The sequence below is a fragment of the Onychostoma macrolepis genome, chromosome 09, assembly GCF_012432095.1.
Source record: "Onychostoma macrolepis isolate SWU-2019 chromosome 09, ASM1243209v1, whole genome shotgun sequence".
Classification (NCBI taxonomy): domain Eukaryota; kingdom Metazoa; phylum Chordata; class Actinopteri; order Cypriniformes; family Cyprinidae; genus Onychostoma; species Onychostoma macrolepis.
In genome coordinates this window covers 5,591,862-5,615,001 of record NC_081163.1, presented here as the reverse complement: position 1 = coordinate 5,615,001, position 23,140 = coordinate 5,591,862, and positions in this window count along the sequence as shown.

The window sequence follows — 23,140 nt, the reverse complement described above, 5'->3', positions numbered from 1 at the left end:
TTGACTTACTGATGCATTTTATTTGCTTAAATTTGGTTGGAGTTGGAGAGTTTGCAATTTGGATGTCAAAGTGCATTATAACACTTTTCCAAGGGAAAGTTGGAAAATCTTTCTGGAACGCATATAATGTGCCATTATAAGTAGACATGCATTCAAGTGATTTTAGTCTGACAAAATCGATGCATTGGGCAATTTCCTGTCTTTCTCTTTTTGTAGTTGTTCAGCACTGATGTTGTTTGACAACAGAAGTTCTCTTCCAAAATATTGCACAAATGTAATGTTAGAAATGAACGATTTGGAATATTGTACATAATTTATGCTGTGCATGAGTGTCATACAAAGAGCACTCTTTATACATGCTGTTACACATGTTGCCAACTAATATGTGATGCAATAAATATGTGATGCAATAAGGGTATGTTCAGAGTTGTAGTTTGGTTCACTTGGTTCTTTTGGTCCATTAGAAAAAAAAAAAAAAAAAAAAAGTTTAGTCCTGGTTCACTTAGCATTCATATTGGCATTTTCAACACTGAACCTAAACTTACAAAACAAAACAAAATAAAAAAAGGCTTTTATTACATATATTTTGTGACGGAATTTACAAACATAAACGGTGCTATATGCTTGTATGGGTGTACAGTTTTTTTGTTTTGTTTTGTTTTGTTTTTTTCCAGCTTAGAAAATGCGAAAGGAGCCAAAACAGCAGTAGGAATTCTTCTGTTGCACACAAATGAAAATCCGCAGCAAGAAGATGTATTCCTGTACTGGACTGTAATGGACAACATTGTGACTATAACAAGCAAAAACGGGTATGCTTGATCATTCTATCCTTTTTAGGGTTGAATCTTGTGACTTCATGTCCTATTTTTGGTTCGTTTAGATGTGTTTAGTACATGCTGCATTCATATTTCAATCGAACCACACCAGAGTTCATTTGAAAGATTTTACTTGCAGTGCATTTTACTGGATTGCCTTTTCCATAAAAGTTATAGTCTTAAAGGGATAGTTCACCCAAAAATGAAAATTTGATGTTTATCTGCTTACCCCCAGGCTATCCAAGATAGGTGACTTTGTTTCTTCAGTAGAACGCAAACGAAGATTTTTAACTCAAACTGTTGTCAGTCATATAATGGCAGTCAATGGGATCCACGGCTTTGAGAGTAAAAAAAACATACACAGACAAAACCAAATTAAACCCTGCGGCTCGTGACGATACATTGAGGGTTTAAGACAAAACAATCGGTCTGTGCAAGAAACTGAACAGTATTTATATAATTTTTTACCTCTGACCACCGCAATGTCCAACTGTCCTGTGCTCTGGCATAGTAGACGCATGCGTGAAAGCGATCTAAACAATGAGTGACGTATACGCGCGACAGATCACTTCCACACATGCGGAACTCTCCCTTTAAGGTCAGGAGAGTTCTTAAAATGCTGCCTCTGTAGATATCTCACTAGATGTTGGAACAAAGCCTGAGATGTTAATTCCAGAGTGCCGTTCAGATCAGTTTTTAGCTATTTCAGACTGTCTTTGTGTCTACACTGATAATATGGTCCTCATAGGAGTGCATCCCCACTGGTCTGCCCCTTCCCTTATCATCAAACCCTATTTAAAGGCCAGCACATTGGGGTAATAATCACCCTGGATATTTATATCACTACGTTTTGTACGACCACAGAGCTGGCAGACTCCTTTGCCGCTGTGTCATTATTCCAGAGCAAATCAAGTGAGAGACGGCCGCAGTGCAGTCTTCGCGTGTAATCCCTGCGACTGAAAGCTCTCTTTTCCTCTCGCTGTGTTCAGGTCTGGCACAGACCTCTGTGCTGTCAGCCACCAACGCCACCACGCTGACGTGGGGTAGCATTCAAGTGCCACTGGTCCTATAAATTACATGTTAAGTCATGTATGGACGTGGAGTCTGCTTTTAAAATACTTGGGTTCTGGAGAATTTAACAAGGTGTGGCATACATGAAAGCCTTTTTCTGTCACTCATTTAAAAGGGGATTGAGAAAAACAACAGTGCACCAGACAGTTAGGAATCCAGGGTGCTAAAATGCAAAGCGCTTTTTTTTCTGGAATAATAGCTCTATTCATTGAATATGGGTTGGCATTTTATTATAAAGCACTGTCAGGGTGTTATGTAATGTGTTTTAAACACTGTCCTGGGTGAATGGGCACAGCACAAACACTACAAATTTCTGTCTGGAATTTATCAGTGAGATGAAATCAGGCTCTGCTTTTTTGTGGCACAACCCAGCTGAAATAACCTAAAACTCAAGCAAGTTTTGTTGCCACCGTCTTAATGGACTTTTATAGGGTCACTATGTCAGGTTCACGTCTCCCTATATATATAGGGAGATGTGAACCTGACTTAGGGACCCTGTAAAAGTTACTTGAGGTAACTTGAAGTTACTTGAGGTATCTACTAATACTCTACTAACATTTGAATGAGAGTTAGTAGATGTGTAGGTGCAATGTTACTTACAGTCAACAGAATTTGTTAAAGGGACCATCAAAATAAAGTGAAACCGGCCGGTGAATTTTTACTGTGAACACAAGTGTAAAGTTTCACTTTATTTTGATGGCCCCTTTAACAAATTCTGTTGACTGTAAGTAACATTGCACCTACACATCTCCTAACTCTCATTAGAATGTTAGTAGAGTATTAGTAGACAGGTAGGGTTAGGGTCAGAATAAGTTGACATGTATTTGCAAAGTTACTTACAGTCGGTAGAATGTCTGTTGGGATGCCATCACAATAAAGAGTTAGAAGATATTAATCAGACAGTCTACTAATACTCTAATGAGAGTCAGTTGACATATAGGTGCAAGGTTACTTTTTGTCAACAGAATGCTCAAAAGGGACCATCAAAATAAAGTGTTACCCACCGGCCTACAAAAAATTGCTAATGAATTTCTCGTTATGCTATATTATTAACAAACTGATCTGAGGTTATGCACTTCAGTTTTTGAGTGCACACTGGCACCATTATTAACAAAAAGATTGAATTCAAGATTTGTTGATAACATAAAGTAGATGCATCAAAGCATTGTTCAGGCTTCCCAAACTTTTTGACAAATGTATTTTTATGACCAGTGATTTTCAATTTTCTGTTCCTGCATAAAAATGAAATTCAGGTCATGAATTAGATTTGTATACGGCTTTTGGGCAAGATGCAGACTAAAACAGAAAAAAATGCACTCACTATATACATTTCCGTGACCCTTGCAAGCATAGAAAACACAAGTGTAATATAAATAAATTGCATATTTATTTATTTTATTTTTTATTTTTTTACTTTGTGTGTGTGTGTGTGTGTGTGTGTGTGTGTGTGTAAAAATATCTAATTTACATTATTACATATAAATAAATTATGTCCATTTCCTATGGTGTTTTATACTGATGTACATTTGTTCTTTCTGCTGTTTTCGGTGGACGGAGCTTGCACATTCCCTATACATGTTGAATCCATGAATCCCTGAATGCGTCATGAAATCCATTTTACAGGGCCCTATCAGGTGACTGGAACAAACTATTTACATTTTTACCATGTGCAATTCTCTGAAAACATTTATGCCGCCAATCCTGAGCGATTACAGTGATCAAACTGTTGCAAACTGTGCTGTCAATCAGCAGTCTTTCTGCATGTGTTTTCTTGCTATACAGAGTTCATTTTATAAGGAATCAAATTTTCCTTGATCTTTAGTTTGGGAATAAGTGCAGCGAAGCGCAGATTCTCATTGCGCATGCAAAAAGGGTGTTTACATTGAGTATTAAAGCCGCTAATTTAATTCTCAGGGTCAGCAAGAGGGTGGGAAATTATCATAAAACTATATTATGACCGTTTTGGCCCAAAAAGCTTTTGTAACATTATAAGTGGACTTTGGGGAACAAAATAAAATGATGAAAGGTTGTATGATTATGACCTCTTTAAACAGCAGGATATCGTTGCATGCTATGTAAGTATGTTCGGCACAGCTGCATTTGACTTCCAGCAGGTGATGATGTCTGGCATATTGGCTCGGGAATACTGTTTGTGGAACACCAGTTTAAGTGGAATGCATTTTGCCAAGTTTTTTTAGTCAACTCGCAGGAATTCAAGGTTTGATTACAAAAAGGCTGTGCCTGGGAGAAGGCTAGATGTGTCTCGGAGCTAAAGCCGCCTGAAGTATTTCCACCTGGTACATTTTGTCTAGACTAACACCATAGCTCTCGTGCACTCACCTGAAAAAGAAGAAGGGACAGAATGACACTTGCGTGTGGGTGTGAACGTGTGCGCTGGGGCGTCGGCAGCTTAAGCAACAATGGACGGTTTTGGAAACCTGATGCCTCTAAGCATGTTTATGTCTGGTTAGATTTCAACCAGTGTAACTGTTTCCCAGAATCCTGAATTTCACCCTCGTTCTATTTTCAGCCTCGGAGGCTGTTAGTTTACATAACTGTTCAGAAATACATTATCCATGTACACAGTGCCCTTCAATCATTATGAGTGTGGTTATTTAATAAAGAAGAAAAAGTTATAGCTGTCGGGTTTGTTGATTTCAAAATATGGTAAATTACAAATAATGTAAAATCTGCACAGCACATCAATTGTAACTTTAAAGAAACACGAGGCTTAAAGTTCAAGATCCAAAGACAAGAAATGCTCCATGTGTGTATAAAAACAAACAAAAAAAAAACAAACAAAAAAAAGACTCATTTGTGTTGGCAGTTTTCTTTTTTAATAAAGCAATGAACAAACGAGAAGTCATGCATTACAGTGATTTGGAGGGTATGGTAAATTTACGGTATCATATGGCCTTGTGTAACTTATTGCTTTTAAAAAATGGTGGCAACATTAATATGATCCAAAACACCTCATTCAACAGTTACAACAGTCATTATTTGTTTCTTAATTAACACGCATTCAGTTTATTTTAAAGGTTAAAAAACTGAAATAAAGAGACCGTTGCCTAATTAGTAGTTAGCAGTTTGTGTTGCACAAATCTATAATTTTGATTATAAATGTAGAATATGTATTAATATATTGATATTAATGCATTTTATTAGCAAAATAATTCAAATTAACAATAACTAAATATATTAATGTGTGTGTAGTCAAAATAACATGAAGAAAAACATACATCAAGTTTACAAACACCTTGCAGAATCTGCAAAATAATTAATTAAACAAGAAATTTAGAGGGATCATAAAATTTGCCCATTTTTGTAATATTGTATACTGTCTATTTACATTATTATATATTATTTTACACAATAGAAGTACTATTTATTTATGTATTTTTTTAAATCAAATGTTTTGACGTTTTATTTTTAATAGCCTACAAATAAAATAGGTAGTCCTTTATGGGCTGCATTGCCATTTACTTTTGACCAGTGTTGGGGAAAGTTACTTTTAAATGTAATGCATTACAATATTGCATTACTCCCTAAAAAAGTAACTAATTACGTTACTTAGTTACTTTTTATGGAAAGTAATGTGTTACGTTACTTTTGTGTTACTTTCGCGTTTTAAATATGAGCAGGGCTTGATTGTTTTTAATATAATAAGTTATATTTATAGCAAATGTAAAAGCCCTTTCACACCAAAAAGTGTAATGAATAAACTTCAGGCTGAAGGAAAAGTAAATTCACGTCTGTACAGTAGAACACAGGAGAAGAAGGTAAGGTTCAATCAACCTGGTCTCACAGAATTCCGTTGACATGCAGCGTGCACATACCCCGCAAATGAAACACGTGAGGCAGAGAGCACTGGTTCATGCGTGCATAACAGTCCTGAGTGCAGGCTGTACCAGTGGTCAATGAGAACAAAGTGCAGATATGCTGTTCTGAAAGGACGTCGGGAACAGGATATTGTTAAACTGCCCCCTCCCGTTCAAATTACACCAGAGTTCCCGACCGCTACCGCGTTTTATTCGGGAATTTAATCCCACGTCGCAAGAAATCTGGTCAGGTCCTGTGGTTCCCAGGAGAGCCGCGGGAATGCAGACCTCTCAACACTCTTCAGCAATAAAAAAACAAAACAATGAAACACAATTGTTAGTTTATCTAAAGTCATTTTTGCTTAGTATTGTTGAAGTGGATCATCAAAGGTCAGCAGCAAAGACATTGGTTAATAAAATGGGATTAGATACATTTGTGTTATTTAACATATTTAATTATTGCAGGTTTGCGTCATATTCTGATTTTGGATTTCACTGTTTTAATTCATTTTGATGAATACTAAATCTTTTTTTTTTTTTTTTTGGGATGAATTAATGTACATTTACATATAGTCTAGAGCTACAGTAACATCATGTTCACACAACACACACAACACCTCTGTACTTCCGATTTCTCCCAATATGAGGACAGGAGACCTGTCAGTCAATAAATGGTAAAACAAAGTAACTGGCATTACTTTTTTGAAAATTACTTTCTTGTAAATTAAAAAGTAATGCGTTACTTTACTAGTTACTTGAAAAAAGTAATCTGATTACGTAACTCGCATTACTTGTAATGCATTACCCCCAACACTGCTTTTGACTGATAATTTAACTTCAGCTTGAGCTTCACTGATAATTCAGTTTCGGTTTATGAGTGTAAATTACTTTAATTTGATTAAATATCCAGTTTGGGTTTGATTTATAAATTACCGTAAAGAAAAGCATGCTCTTAATGAGTGAACGAGTCAGCAGTTTCAGAGAGTATATGCATATGTTAATTGCTACTGTTTTTTTATGTTCTTTCGTTTGAATTTTATTAAATTCATCACTGCGGCAAGATGTCATGATAGACATGAGAGAAGGCAAAACTGCAAGTTTTCCAAATCTCTCTTCCCACGGTAAAAGCTAAAAAATCTTAAATCTAACCGTTGTTTTCTAAGAGAGTTTCTTAGCATTGTGTAGTAAAGCAAGTAATGTACTGTTGGTTAACTGACTGTGCATTGTGCATTGTGAACAAAGAGCCAAAGAGACTCTTACAGTCCACATCACACTATAGCCAAACACTAGTCAGGATTCAGACTCCCGAGGGCTGAGTAATCGTACCAGAAGCATATTTAGCTTCATAAGGGCTGTTAAAAGCAGAAATAGTTACACGCAGACCGAGGACAGTATAAAATTCTGGCTGCCTAATTGGTGACAGGATCATGAGAGGACCTGCAGTATACCGTCCTCACGCTAATTTAAGCTTTGTGCATTTGGGCCCCAGTGCCCCGCCCCTACTGGGACAAGGGTACAATGTTATGGCCTCCAGATGGAGGGTAATGGGCCACACCTGAGCTCGTAACCCTGCGTCTTTGAGCTGAAAGCCTGACTCAGCCAAACGCACACCAGGATCTCTCCCCACTGCGGGCGGCCGCGCAACACGGACACAGCCATTCCCAGGATTTAGAGCCAAAACGATCTTCAGCTCATGCCTATTTAAAACTCTCACTTATTTACAATCTTCGTCCCGTCTTACAGCCAGTTTATCATCAAGCCTAAAGCTAAACCAACCACGCTGGCAGATTATGATTTCGTTACGACTATCACAATATATTATTGTATGTTTCCTATATATGCAGTACAGTATATACATACAGTGTTGCATATACACTTATATTTGCGGAAATTATTTGAGTTTTGAAAAGAAGACTCTAATGCTCACCAAGGCAACATATGTTTGATAAAAAATACAGTAAAACAGTAATATTGTGAAATATTATTACAATTTAAATCAACTGTTTTCTATTTGAATGTATTTGGAAATGTAATTTATTCCTTTGGTGACAAAGCTGAATTTTCACAGGGTCGCATGATCCTTTAGAAATCACTTTAATATGCTGCTCAGGAAACTTTTTTTAGTGTTATTAATGTTTATGTCATTTTTAGTTACATTATAAATGTCTTTACTGTTACTTTTGATTAATTTAATGCAACTTAATACATCAATGCTGAATAAAAGTATTTAGTTAAAAAGTAGTTAATGTAAGTTATTAAAATACATTATGAATAATAATATAAAATAATATAATAGTATTTTATACTTTATAGTCATTTATTTTAACATGTGTATGTGTGTGTGCGCATGTGTGTATGAGTGTGTATATTAATGATCATTTTTATGTATATAAAAGTTAATCTGTTAAAATAGATTAGTAATATTTGACCCAGTATTAGTGTGCAGCATCTACTTTATTCATTATTTTTTTTATTGGATTATTGCTAAACTATAGAAGTCTGTTTTTGTCAAGTTTAAAATAAGAAGTCAAGTCACATTGTGAGAATTCGCTCAATTATAATGAGAAATAAAGTCACAATTGTGAACAATATACTACAGTAATTCACTGTTTCTTTGTTAATAAATGCAAGACAAAACTAATACCTAAATTGAAAGCACATGACCTCATGGTTTGTGTCATGTTCATGTACGTGCATTTCAACTGCTCGTTAAAGGAAGCAAGAATATAGAGTGACGCGCAAAGTGATAAGTTCATTAAAATTGTAGAAAGTTTAACCTGAACCTGTTGAACGTGAGAGTTTCTATTCTTAGCTGACCTTCTATTTCTGGAGTAACTTAATCAAACTGATCATCCGGCACTTGAGGTGTCAGTGGACGTGGCGTCACACGTTTCCTGTTACGTTTAAGTGTTCAAAACCCTTTTAGGGCCAGAGACAATTTCCTCTGTTCAGGGCTGAAGGAAAATTCAATACTTGTTTCTTAGTAATTTTGAAGTGTTGATTCCAAAAATAGTTTGAAAGAAAACACTTTCTCACAATATATGAATCAATTTGGTTGCAATTTGCTTTTGACAACCATTTGTAAGGTGAAGTACTATTACCACTAATGACTTCTGTCTTCCTCTGAGCCAGATTACAACTATTCATTCAATTCTCAGCCAATTTTCACATGTATGAATGATTCCGAATACACTATTGTATGCCTAATTCTGATTTGCACTTTTGTCCACTCCATTGCAGATAATGTAGGTTAAATGAAATGTCTGAATACTTCAGAATGATTGACATTTCACTGTTTTTGTTACTTTGTTTATTAAAGCTGACACATTTGACAATTTTGAAAAATCTTCATTCTTATTTTGAACTCGGCATCATCAAATTAGGTAATATTAGGCCTATTAGGCAAATCAACAGAATTATTAATTTTAAGATGCAGGGTTATTGTTTCATTTCTGATTAGATTTTGTATTTTAAAAATGTCAAAAACTTAATGTAGCACTTTATAATTTTATGTCTTCAACAACAACAACAAAAAATTGCTTTAGAAGACGACAACCTCTCCGTTGACCTCCATTGCTCAAATTTCAGCAGCACCTGTATCTTAGCCACGTCAGAGACTGGATCACCAGTTATTTTTGTGAAGGGAAGGGTCAGTTTATGTGGGACTCACTTCCTCATCTCTTTGTGATTCATTTCTCTTAAGCGGATATTTGTGATGCATTATGGGAAGCTAGAGCAAATAAACAGGGATGCAATCCCAAGGCCTTTTGTGAAAAGCCACAAGGACACATAATGCCTGCACTATTTGTTCCATTCACTTCCACAATATGTTTCCATGATTATTTGTTCCATGATAAATCGGTATTTGGAGAATCTCTATTCATTGATGGGTCTTAAGTAATTTTGTATGCTTAAAGTGTAGTGTGACAAGGCAGTTATAGGCAATTGAAAGCTGGCTGATCCCAGGGACTCTACATATATCAAAATCCAATGTGCTCCCTACAGGCATTCAGAGGGAACACACTGATCCAAAGAGATATGGTATTATCAGCAAGGCCTGTTTCAATGCATCAAGCTAATGATGATGATGATGATGCTGGCCATGTAAACTGACAGATAATCAATGGCTCTTTGAATAAATAAATTAATAAATGAATGAAAATATTTAAAGAACAGAACATGCATTTCCAGTTATTTTAATCCAGTAATTAACAAATCCTACTATGGCAAAGGCTTGTCAATTGAATATTAATTAGGTTATGCGAATGGATGCTTCAGTAAGGCTACCTAGCAACATCAGTGTGACCTAATTAATATTCATGAAACAAGTTATTGCCATTTCATGACATCACAACCTGTCAGTCGGTGGCCTCCACACTTCAAAACTCTTTCAGCTGCCACTCAGAAAAACTATTCACTCTCATAAATTGTTATACTTTACCCTCCAGCTCTTTGTTTCAACTCCAATTTTCTACACTGATGCAGCTGTGTAGTGTGTTTTTGGAACTAAATGTGTCAGAATTATTGTAATAAGTTGAAATAGCCAAATAATGTCACATACTTGCTGCTCTTCTGGTTTAAGTTCCATCTCTTGAAACTTTACTTCAAAGAAGTGCTCTTGGTAGGCAATGCATATGCTGTCATGGTACACAGCACACATGGAAGTCATTCAAGGCCTTTCCAAAAGCCCTTAAAGGGGGATGGTCCTTACGACCCAACACATAAAAGCTCAACCTCATTGAAAATAGGACATGGTGTCTTAAATACAACCATGACAATAACACAGCATACAATGAACTGTAAAGAACTGTAACTGTGAGTGCTGAGTTTATGTCTGTGTATGACGTATTATTAAATAAGAAAATAACTTCTATTCTTAGTGTATTTTATAACTTAATGTATTTATTTGAAGGCAAATTTTTAAGAGCCATTAATCCCGTCTTCAGTGTCACATGACTCAAAAATCAATCTAATATGCTAATATGCGGCGAGAAACATTTCTTCTTCTTATCAATGTTGAAAACAATAGTGCTGCTTAAAATAATCTTTTTTCTTCTTCTTCTCTAGATCCTTTGATTAGTAGAAGGTTGCAAGGAACAGTGTTTATTTGAAATAGACATTTTTGTAGCATTATATATTCCTTTACTGACATTTTAGATCAGTTTAATGCATAATTTCTGAATGTGTTCATTTCCTTAGAAAAAAAAAAAAAATCCAAACATATATATATAAACACAAACACACACACTGAACAAAATTATAAACGCAACACTTTTGTTTTTGCCCCCATTTTTCATGAGCTGAACTCAAAGATCTAAGACTTTTTCTATGTACACAAAACGCTTATTTCTCTCAAATATTGTTCACAAATCTGTCTAAATCTGTGTTAGTGAGCACTTCTCCTTTGCCGAGATACTCCATCCACCTCACAGGTGTGGCATATCAAGATGCTGATTAGACATGTTGCAACATGAGGTGATGGTCGTGGATGAATGGCACAACAATGGGCCTCAGGATCTCGTCACGGCATCTCTGTGCATTCAAAATGCCATCAATAAAATGCCCATGTGTTCGTTGTCCATAACATATGCCTTCCCATACCATAACCCCATCGCCACCATGGGCCACTCGATCCACAATGCTGACATCAGCAAACCGCTCACCCACACGACGCCATACACGCTGTCTGCCATCTGCCCTGAACAGTGAAAACTGGGATTAATCCATGAAGAGAACACCTCTCCAAAGTGCCAGACGCCATCGAATGTGAGCATTTGCCCACTCAAGTCGGTTATGACGACGAACTGCAGTCAGGACAAGACCCCGATGAGGACGACGAGCATGCAGATGAGCTTCCCTGAGATGGTTTCTGACAGTTTTTGCCTCAGACGATCTTGGAGGTGAAGATGCTGGATGTGGAGGTCCTGGGTTGGTGTGGTTACACGTAGTCTGCGGTCGTGAGGCCAGTTGGATGTACTGCCAAATTCTCTGAAACGCCTTTGGAGACGGCTTATGGTAGAGAAATGAACATTCAATTCATGGGCAACAGCTCTGGTGGACATCCCTGCAGTCAGCATGCCAATTGCACGCTCCCTCAAAACTTGCGACATCTGTGGCATTGTGCTGTGTGATAAAACTGCACATTTTAGAGTGGCCTTTTATTGTGGTCAGCCTAAGGCACACCTGTGCAATAATCATGCTGTCTAATCTTGATATGCCACACCTGTGAGGTGGATGGAGTATCTTGGCAAAGGAGGAGTGCTCAATAACACAGATTTAGAAAGATTTGTGAACAATATTTGAGAGAAATAGGCCTTTTGTGTACATAGACAAAGTCTTAGATCTTTGAGTTCAGCTCATGAAAAATGGGGGCAAAAACAAAAGTGTTGCGTTTATAATTTTGTTCAGTCGGTTATTGAGTTCAGTGATGATATGTAAATAACAAATGCACATTTTGTTCTGTTCCTTAATTAAAGCGACTCAATCTATAGCTTCAGAAAAAATATACTTTTTTGGACCACATTCATGATACCGTTAGGGAGGTTTTGCATTCTTTGAAGCTTGAAAGCAACCTGTGTATTATTCAAAACTTTTCTGTTTGTTTTTTCTACAGGAGAAAGAAAGTCTACAAGCTTGAAACAACATGAAAGTGAGTAAATAATAAAACGCAGTTTTCATTTTGGGGTGAGCTATTCCTTATAACGAATCACTGTGGTGGAAAAAATAAGAGTTTGCAATACTGGCTCACACACCAGAGAGTAATATTGTACTTTTCTCTGGATAAGTGGGCAGAACACAAGGCTCAACGCTTCCTTTCAGATAATGGGTCTAATTTTAGAGCAGTTTAAGTGTTTTAGGGCTCTTCTCTGTCTGCAAAGCATGGGGACGGGAGTCTGAAAAAGTCATGGAGGCATGTCGCCAGGGTCACAGACAGGATCTGTCTAATATGAAGACAGGGAGCTGAACTCGCAGTGTCACAGGGGTGTGTTTGGCTTATGCATTCCAGCAGCACAATGGCTATCCTTTGAGGACATTGGGAGCACACACTTTCTGTTGTTTGCCTGACACATACGATTTGGCCTGAGACGCTGAATGGACATCTGGTTAGGAAGACCACTTAACTGAACAGAGAAATGGAGAAGCTGAGAAAGTCAAAGGGGAAAAAAAGAGAAGGAATAAAGAAACCATGTGTTCTGGCTTTGAACTGTTGAGGTTGTATTTGTGTAGTTAACACCCATTTCCAGACGGGTGGTGGTGTTTCAGAATGCACTGATAATCCCCAAAACTTAATCCATGTAAGGCAAGAGTCAGTCTTGATTACTATGATGCATTGTGAAAGCAAAACATAGCCAAGAATTTGTTCAGATTTTGATTTTTAATCCTTCCTGCCATTCTGTACTAATCAGTCAAGATGGTGAGCTTAGAAAGAGCAGCAATTTTTTTGGAACAAAAAACTAAACCTACTGAAATTGGATCTGTATAGGCTCATAAATCAAAGGTGGTCTCCTAGTATCTGATTTTGTTGAAAACATGTTTTTAAACAAAAGAAGACCTATTCCTACTGAAAAGGTCAGCTTAGTCCGGCTTGAATTTACATGCTGGATCAAACAGTTTGTACTGGCTAGTGTTTGTTTTGGTGCTAGCTATTCTAGCTGGTGCAAAGTAAAATGTAGGTAATGAAAGGAAGTAACTGATTAAGTTGCTTAATTGAACAGTTTTCTTAAACCAGTTAACTCAAATATGGGTGCCAGCTGACAAATTGTGTTGACATTGACCCTGATGCAACTCGTCTAATTTGAGAGCTGCTGTGAATGTCAGAATTAACCGTTTGACTCTGTTCTGCACTCAAAGCTATTGAATAGCTTCAGAAGAATATAGTGCAATCATGTGGACTACTTTAATAGTGTTTTTTTTTGTCGTTTCTGTGTTTGACAACACTAGTCCTCATTAACCCTATTAACAGAAGAAAGAAAGAATATTTGGAATGACATGAGGGTGAGTGAATGAGGCCCACATTTTTATTTTTGGGTGAACAATCCCTTTAAGAAGTCTGATGGGAATATCATCACCCATTTATGCTGGTATTTTCAGCAGGATCACACAGATCCAAGTTTATCAGTCTAGTCTTGTATATTTTAAATATTATGTAAAATACACCTTGTCACTAATTCAAATGATTTTTCCAGCTTCTTATACTGTAGGCTACAGAGAGAAATAAATCAGAGGTGAAAGTAATCAATGAGTAACGCCTTAAAGTTCAGTCTATTTCTCAGTCTGACAAAACTATTGTATAAATTCAGAGGTCTCCTATATAATTCATAAATCATATGGACTACTTTTATGATATTTGCAAACTGCTTTTGGAGCATTGTAGTATAAAACACCATTCATTTTTGCTGTATGGAAACAGTTTGTTTTAAATGTGGGTAACCAAACAGTTGACAGTAGCCATACTATGGATGTGAAAGGCTACCTTCAACTGTTTGGTTACTAGAATTCTTCATAATATCATCTTTCGTGTTCAACTGATGGAATAATGGTTTGGGACAACTTGAGGGAGTTACTTTTCATTTTTGGGTGAAACTTTATGGTTTAATGAAAAGATAATGTGGGGTCGGAACAGCATAAAGGTGAATAAATGGTGATGATTTTTTATTTTATTTTTTTCATTTTTTGGGCAAACTATTCCTTTCATACAAAACGTTAGACTGTGAAATTGACTTTTATTGAACCATTTGGACCATATACGACAGATGTGTATTTCTTTTCATATATATTTCCAGGCTGAACCATGTCAGACCATTTCGACGAGGCCTTTCAAAACTGAAACTATGATACGGCATTGGTCAGCTACCCACTGCTTTGATGGGACTGAGCATTGAGTAACTGGAGTGGAGTTCAAGAGAAGGTTAACAAAGCAAGCCCTACCCACACCTCTGTTCCTTTCCCAAAGACAAGTCAATGCTTTGTAACGCTCCGAGATGTCAGAGAGTGACATCACGTGCTGGCCCGACTGTGGCCTGGAATCCTGGGAGTGACTTCCTGTTGCATGCAGCGCGTTCTCTGCTTCACACGGTGACGTCACCTTGGTGTCTCCCAGCGGGAGTCCGCTAGTGAGGGTCAAACCGACGAGAGTGAGTGAACGAGAGAATGAAACAGAAACAAGGCAATAATGTTTGGCAGAACAAAAGGGGGAGAAGAAAAGGTTATTTCCCCAGATGTTTATTTTAAGAGGACATATTGCTCCTCAGGTCACTTTGGGAATGATGTTTTCTTTTAAGTTTGGTTTGGATGGCTTTCCACTGTGTGTCTTACAGCGGTCAGAGCTGTCGACCATGAGATTATACCACTGTGTGGTTGTGGGACGGTGGCCTGAAAATGAAAACAGGGGTCTTTATTACATTCTGGATGCGTTATGTCCTGATCATGGTAGATTGCAGGCTTTCATGAATTTGCTTATATCAGTTTCAGCCTGAGTTTGGCATGTCCAAGTTTTACAAATGTAAAAAGTGCACCATGAAAATGCATTAGTGTGTAATTTTCAGGGCACTAACTGTAAAGCAATGACACTTCCTGTGTGCCATTAGTTAGACATTCAGATAGGTCCCCCAAAACTGCCATTGGTTTATGGTGGAGTTAATGGTGGTCTAGATAGGACACTCAAACAAACAGGTTGAAAATGTATTTGTAGAGCAAAAATAACAAACATTGCCTTTAAATAAAATAACAAATTATAAAAATAAATAAACTAATTAAAAAATACATATGTACTGGAACAAATCTCCAAATTTGGCTGGTTGGGTGGGGGTTTGATGGGGTTGGGTTGTTGGGTTTGGATTGGGTCCCCATCCGTACCACCCTCAGTAGAAATCGTGATTGCGTTGCCGGTAGAGCCCTGCACGGACCTCAAATTTAGGCCCTAGCCGAGACGCTCAGGCTCTAGCCCGGCTCGTGTCCGACAGTTTAACAGAATTACCGGCCCGAGTCGAGCCCATCTTTTTTTCCCCTTCTCCCAAATCAGATTATAATACTGTTTCAGCTATTAAAATAGTTCAGGTTTGTATGTAATGGCAAAGTGATTATATTTCACTTAGCCTATGTTTGATCGATTTAGCCTAAAACTGGCCCGCCTCTGAACTATGACATGAAAATTGGCCCAATCGAAGCCTGGACCTAGAGGCGTAAAAAAGTCGGGGCTGTCTTGTCAGGCCCAGGCTTCCCCTCGGTAGAAATCACCCCCACCCCATTGTCGGGCCCTTAGAATCGTCCTAACTCCCCATGGCACCCGTGTAAAGGGGTCATGAACTGAGAAACCAAAATTCCCTTGATTTTTGACATACAAGAGGTCATTGTACTATAAGAATAACCTGTAAGTTTCAGAACTCAATACTTTGCCGTTAGTCTAAAAGCAGCTAATATTGAAGCCAGTCCACCAAAACGACAGGCTGTGGAATGTTCTACTTTATGATGTTATAGTGTGGATAAGCACCGCCTCCGCGGAAGAAGAGTGACATCACTGCCTGTTTAGCCCCGCCCACCCATTGTAGTATGTGGTGTTTATGAGAGAGGCAAACATGCAGGTCTACGCTGAAACCAAACGATAAAGATGGCTCTGAAGACAAGACTCTGTGGAGTGTCTTTGCATTGCCTTCCTTCTGATCCCAACATTAGGAAAGAGCGTGTTAACTTTATTTTTAATGAAGTTCCAGAGCATGTCAGTAAGAACTTGGTCCTTTGTTCTCTTCATTTTACCGTGGATTCGTTTACAAACAAGGCACAATTTCGATGCAGGATTTTCAAAAAAAAAAAAAAAAGAAACTAAAAGACAACTTCCCATCTGTGAAGGTTCGGCCCATTTAAAAGGAGCATGCGATTCAGTTCTCGGGCCTTCAAACATGAGTCAGAGTCATGGCGTCAAAGATTAGTCAGAGCCACGGAGAGTCCAGCGACTCTGAGAAGTAACTGAAACTTTCTGGGGATCAGAGGGCCTGGATGGACCCAAGAGAAGCACGAGCATAAATCAAGAAAGCATTCATCCCAAACAATACCGTCTGCTCAGAGTCCTAAACCTCCAACAGATGCACTGGTTCTCTTGCCCTTCTCACTATAGCTGGCAAAGCCCTGTAGCAAAAATATGGGCCTCAGTAGAGCATTAAAAAGAGACTGGTGAATGATGGGCATAGAAATAATGGAGCAATCCTATCTAGCCCTGTCATACATATATATCTCTCTCAGACATGTGGGATGGCCAGAAGGAAGATGTTTGATTTTTGCTATATAGATGTCAGCTGTGAATAGCGACCCACTTCCCCGGAACAGGCCCAATCTGAAAGACCCCTGAAACTGACTAAGCTTATCAAGACTTGAGCAGAAGCACAACTGGACTTGAATGAGTTTTTTTTTTTTTTTCTCCTTCTCCATCTGTACCACTCTAATTTACATGACGTTTTATAATAAGCAGGGCCTTGAGACAAGCAACATTTGGACGGCAATGACAGCACATCTGGCGGGAGGAGAGAAAATAGAGAGAGAGCCTTCCTTTTCCAAGTGCTGAATTTGCCTGGAATGGAAAGGCATGGTCAGGGTGGAATCCCAGGCTTGGGGCTGACATTTGGACGGCTTCTTGCACTGCCTCGGAACAGAATGTCGGTACGGATGCAATGCATGTTCTTGAAAAGTCTTAGATTAGTTGTTCTCAATCTCGTGGTATGTGACATGACTCTGGAAATTTACACTAAATTGTTTTTTCATTTCTGAGTTATACATAATTTTATTGTAGCTTTGTGTATTTATGAATCTAATGCATTGTCCACATTCTTATTTCTGCAGGATGCAAATAAGTAAAGTATTCACTGTTCTGAAGCTGATAGATAGATAGATAGATAGATAGATAGATAGATAGATAGATAGATAGATAGATAGATAGATAGATAGATAGATGACTCTGTTCAGCCTGTATTTTCACATGAAAGTGCAGGAAGGAATAAACAGCTCACACAGAATTGGCGTTCCACTTTAGAAAGCCCAAATTTTCCCAATCTTCCAGTGTTAGAAGAACCCCTGTTTATTTTCCATGTTGTCAGAGTGATTATGGAACTTAGCATTTTTTCTTTGTTATATTTACTCTTGCAATGGTGAAAGTTTGTTGGACGGAACGAAGGGGGGATTTTAACAGCTCCATTTACCGACTGAAAGTATAGACTTCCTGTCAGATCAAGATGGTTTCATCCGAAGCCATCATAACAAATTTGAGATTACAAGAGGTTCGACATCATATGTCACTTCATCCCCTTTCCAGGAAATGTTGGCTGTTCTCAGCTGTTACTGAGCCACAGCCAAGCTCTTCGGTTAACAAACAACATGAAGCGGCATACAAAAGACTCTAGTGCAAATGTTAAATAAACAGTATGTGTTTCAAGTGCTGAACGTGACATTCAACGCCTGCCTCATCTCGCTCTCTTTGTGTACAATTTATTCGGCCCGGACACTTGAGTCAGGGTTTGTTTTGGTGTTTGGCTTTCTTTAACTATGCAAACTCATGCGTTGTTTCCCCACAGCTTCAGAAGACTGATAGTCCTAGAGAAAACACCTTGCCCTCCTCCTCGATATGAGTGTGGAAAACATGGTAAACCGCTGTGACTTTCAGATGAACTGGGAAAGGCCTCGTATCATATGACTTTTAAAGCGACAAATCAATTTGACAAATTTGTAAAGAGTCAAAATGTAATCTTTTATCATTTGCCAATGGTTGACAACCCATCTTAAAGTTGATTAAATGCTGTTATTTCTGTAATCTGACATATTTTGAGGATAAAACTAGATTTTATACAAGTAGGGTGGAACATGCATTTATCCATCAGGACTTAATTAATGAAAAGATGTACCAGACTGGAGGAGTCAAGAGGTTAGAAGTAATAGGGTGACATCAAATTGTGACATCAGTCAGAAAGAAATCTCTTTTAAAGGCAGAGGAGATTTTAAAATTAGAATACAAACTTCATTATTTATTTATTTTTTTATTACTATTTTTTTCTTGGGGCGGGGGCGGGGCGGGGCGGGGCGGGGCGGGGGGGGGGATGGGGGATGGGGGTTGACCTGACTATTTAATGATACTTTTTGTTTTGTACTTATATCTTTAAACAATAAATCACCATCCACTTTGGATTTATGGAAGAGTCACTTGGACGATCTTCCTCAGGATTTTACAGAAGCCCGTTTCCGCCACTGAATAAAAAATAAAAAAGGTAATTGTGACTTCTGTTTTTTGTGAATTGTCACAATTCTGACTTTTTTTCTTGCAATTCTGACTTTTTTTCTCAGAATCGTGAGATATAACTTGCAATTGCGAGTTATAAAGTCAGAATTGCGTGATATAAACACGCAAGTGCGAGACATAAAGTTTGAGAAATCAATTTTGAGAAATAAAGTCAGAACTGCGAGATATAAACTCACAATTGCAAGAAAAAATTCTGAGAACATATCAGTCCTCTCCCCTCCTCCTCAAAATTGGACTTTAACTCCCAATTGCAAGTTTATATCATGCAATTCTGAGAAAAAAAGGCAGAATTGCAAGAAAAAAAGGCAGAATTGCGAGATATAAACTCACAATTGCAAGAAAAAATTGTGAGTTTATATCACGCAATTCTGAGAAAAAAAAAGTCAGAATTGTGAGTTTATATTTCATAGTTCTTTGAAAAATAAGTCAGAATTTTGAGATGAAAAGTCGCAATAACCTTTTTTTTTTTTATTAAGTGACGGAAACGGGCTTCCATAGGATTTGGTTCCACATGATGGTGAGTAAATGTATTTTTTGGGTGAACTATTCCTATAAAGCTTTTCTCATTTCCTACTGCTAAATTCTGAAAAAAACATAGGTGTTAATTATCGGACCTAAAACCCCCACATGTAATAACCTAGAACACTGTCTAACACTTGATGGCTGCTCTGTAAATTCTTCATCATCAGTCAAAAACCTAGGTGTGCTATTTGATGCTCTCAATGTCAAATGCAGAAAAGTTAAGTCATGCCTTTATGACCTCAAGGTTAGATTATTGTAATGCTTTATTGGGTGGTTGTTCTGCACGCTTAATAAACAAACTCCAGAAGGTCCAGAACGCAGCAGCTAGAGTTCTTACTAGAACCAGGAAGTATGACCACATTAGCCCAGTTCTGTCAACACTGCGCTGGCTCCCGATTAAACATCATATAGATTTTAAAATTGTTAATTACTTATAAAGCCCTAAATGGTTTAGCTCCTCAGTACTTGAGTGAGCTCTTATCGCATTATAGTCCTCCACGTCTGCTGCGTTCTCAAAACTCTGGCCATTTAATAATACCTAGAATATCAAAATAAACTGCGGGCAGCTGATCCTTTACCTATTTAGCGCCCAAACTCTGGAATAATCTACCTAACACTGTTCAGGAGGCAGACACACTCTGTCAGTTTAAATCTAGATTAAAAACCTATCTCTTTAACCTGGTTTACACATAAAGCCCGGTACACACCAAGCCAATGCCGACAAACTAGTGGCGACGAAAGCAGACTGCGTGGCGACTGAGCCTGGTTTCTCCCACGGTTTTTTTCTCCATTCTGTCACCGATGGAGTTTTGGTTCCTTGCCACTGTCGTCTCTGGCTTGCTTAGTTGGGGACACTTAATTTCCAGCGATATCGTCGATTTGATTGCACATATACTATTTAAACTAAACTGAGCTGGACGATGACACCACTGAATTCAATAATGAAATGCCTTTAACTGAAAATTGAGTGCTTAATCTTGTAATTTTAAATTATTGACACACTATTTTCCTATTTTGATATTGTAAAGTTGCTTTGACACAATCAGTATTGTTAAAAGCGCTATATAAAATAAAGGTGAATTGACTTGACTTGACTTTGTGATGTCTGACTCCAGATGGCCACTAGTTAAGGTGCCATGCTGAGTACTCCAATATGAATAGTTCACTCTGTCTGCTGGCAATATCTGAAATCAGAGAGCCAGCAATGAAAATCCATTTTCCTCGCAACATGCTTCTGACAGGGTGGGCCAATGCCTGTCATACATCAACTCACACAGCTCGCATGTTTGGTGTCGCCCAAATTCCTTGACAACAGCTGTGTATATGTAAAGATTAAATCAATACAAGGAGGAAAAGAGATGCGCTGTTTGCTAATGACACCATGTCTTCACCTCTTTCTTTCATCTTACCCGTATACTGGCCTTTCAGCCGTAAGCTGGCTTTCTAAAAAGACACAGCCGTTCCATTAACCTTCTGGCTTTTGCATTCCTGTCAGGGTCATTTGATAACGCTTCAGATATTTATTGTGTAACAGTCTCGGTAGAGTTTTCATATGATCCTCTCATGTTAGTGCGGGCCCTTGCTGATAGACATTTTCACTTGTTTCAATGTTTTAAAACTGCAAAGCAAAATAGAACTCTGTCTGTCTGTCTGTCTATCTATCTACACTATCGTTCTATCTATGGTTCTATCGTAAAACAAGTGCAATAACTTATTTATAATTCGGTAGATTTTAGGGGAAAATATTGATAGATAGATAGATAGATAGATAGATAGATATAATTTCTCCACAGTGGAAAACCCATGGCTCAAACTCTCAAAAAAGTGCCAGTGTTGTTTTATTAGTCAGGCGTCAGACCTGCCCTCCTACTGAACAAAAGATGTTCTCGGTGACACGCAGTACTCTCAATGGGATATCCTGCTCTCAACCGGTCCCAGTCGGTGAGAACACTGTGGTTTCATGTTTACCGTGCACTTCACACTTTTGTCCGACAGCTGCCCACATCCTGCCCCGGATTCACGCTGAGCTTCTCAGGGTGCCGTCACTCCCAGTCCATTAGGAAGGGAGTTGCTCGTCCTGCCTGAAGTCAGGCGGCGTGAAAATACTTCTCTGGGTGGTGTTGTATTATCAGAACAAGAGGTGGGGACACTTTTAGGGCCAGCCAAGAGTTAAAGTGCTTCAGTTTATGTCATTTTTTAATGTTTAATGTCATGCCATTCAAAGGAAACATGAAACACATTTCTCTTGAACGAGGGCCATCTGAGAGTCAGAATCATCTTATCCTGTTGGGAAATGTTTTTGTTTCCATAATGTAAGCTGTGCACAGACACAGATAAGAGTTATTGGGCCATTCAGCGAAGTTTGATCCGATCTTTGACACACTGCACTGCAAACACAAACAATGAGACGTACTGCCTGTATAATCAATGCAACGGCTGAAATGCAATCTGATATTAACTGCAGGTCATTTTGTTCTTCACAGAAGAAATGCAGAAATGCGGCTGGCTTCTTCATTCGGCCTCTGGCTTCACAATGCACAATCCTGGAGGTCAGTATAAACTCTTGTTATATGGGAAAAGAACAGTGCATAAATTTGCAACAACATGACGGTGAGTAAATAATGTTAGAATTTTTTTAATTTTTTTTATTTTATTTATTTTTTTACTAAATCACTGGTGTTGGTTTTGATGAGTACAATTTAAGGCATGCATCTGTGGTTTACCAGCAAAGGGAGTCTGTCGGGGAGTGTTGGGAGTACAGAAGCGCTCTCTTGAGCACTTGATGTTGATTATGATCTTTCATTTGCTCAATTTATCACTCTGGTCACATTAATCATATCGCTCCTCTTTGGCAATGTGGCCATGATAAATCTTATTCGTCAGAAGTAAACTAGGGCAGAATGAGGTTGAGTTCTGTTCCTTTACCACTCTACATTTCCAGATCTTTCTGCTTCCTTAATCAGAGATTTGAAACAGGTGCCTTTTCCAGATAAACTGCTTTTCTTCTCCTTTTTATAAAACATGCTTGTTGCATAATGAGAAGCACATTTACCGCATTGCTGATTTGTTCTTCTTTTTATTGGATGTTCTTTTTTTTTCCTGGCAGGTTGTGAAGCTGGACCTCTCTTATCAAGCTAAATAACACCTGGAGGAAAACTTTTAACACACTTCACTTAGCTCAATCCTCATCAAATCTAAATGTGTTTGGCACAAAGAGTCTGTCTTCTGGATCCTTCTTTGCTGAGCCATGAGTCTATTAATGGCACTCCAAGGAAAACAAGTTTGGAGACCAAACAGGAAAGCGCTGGATTTGTACCAGTTTCTACGGCAGGTGAGTCAGTGATTTAACATTTGCTTTATGAGTTGTGGCATGGGCTCTGGAGCCTCAATTATACATGGGTAAGACACCAGGGCCATAAAGCTGCATTATTTTATATTTGCATATTATGTTTTTGGGCTTTTTTTGTCACATTGCTGATGCCGTCGCTTTTTGTATAAACAATAAACCATGAGAGGCTGTGCTTTACAGTTATTTTACCATAGTAAAGGACATTTTAAGAACTAATTGCATTTGTAAACGGATCACTATGCTTTAAGTTAAATGCACAGTTTAATACTATATGACACTAAAGCCATAT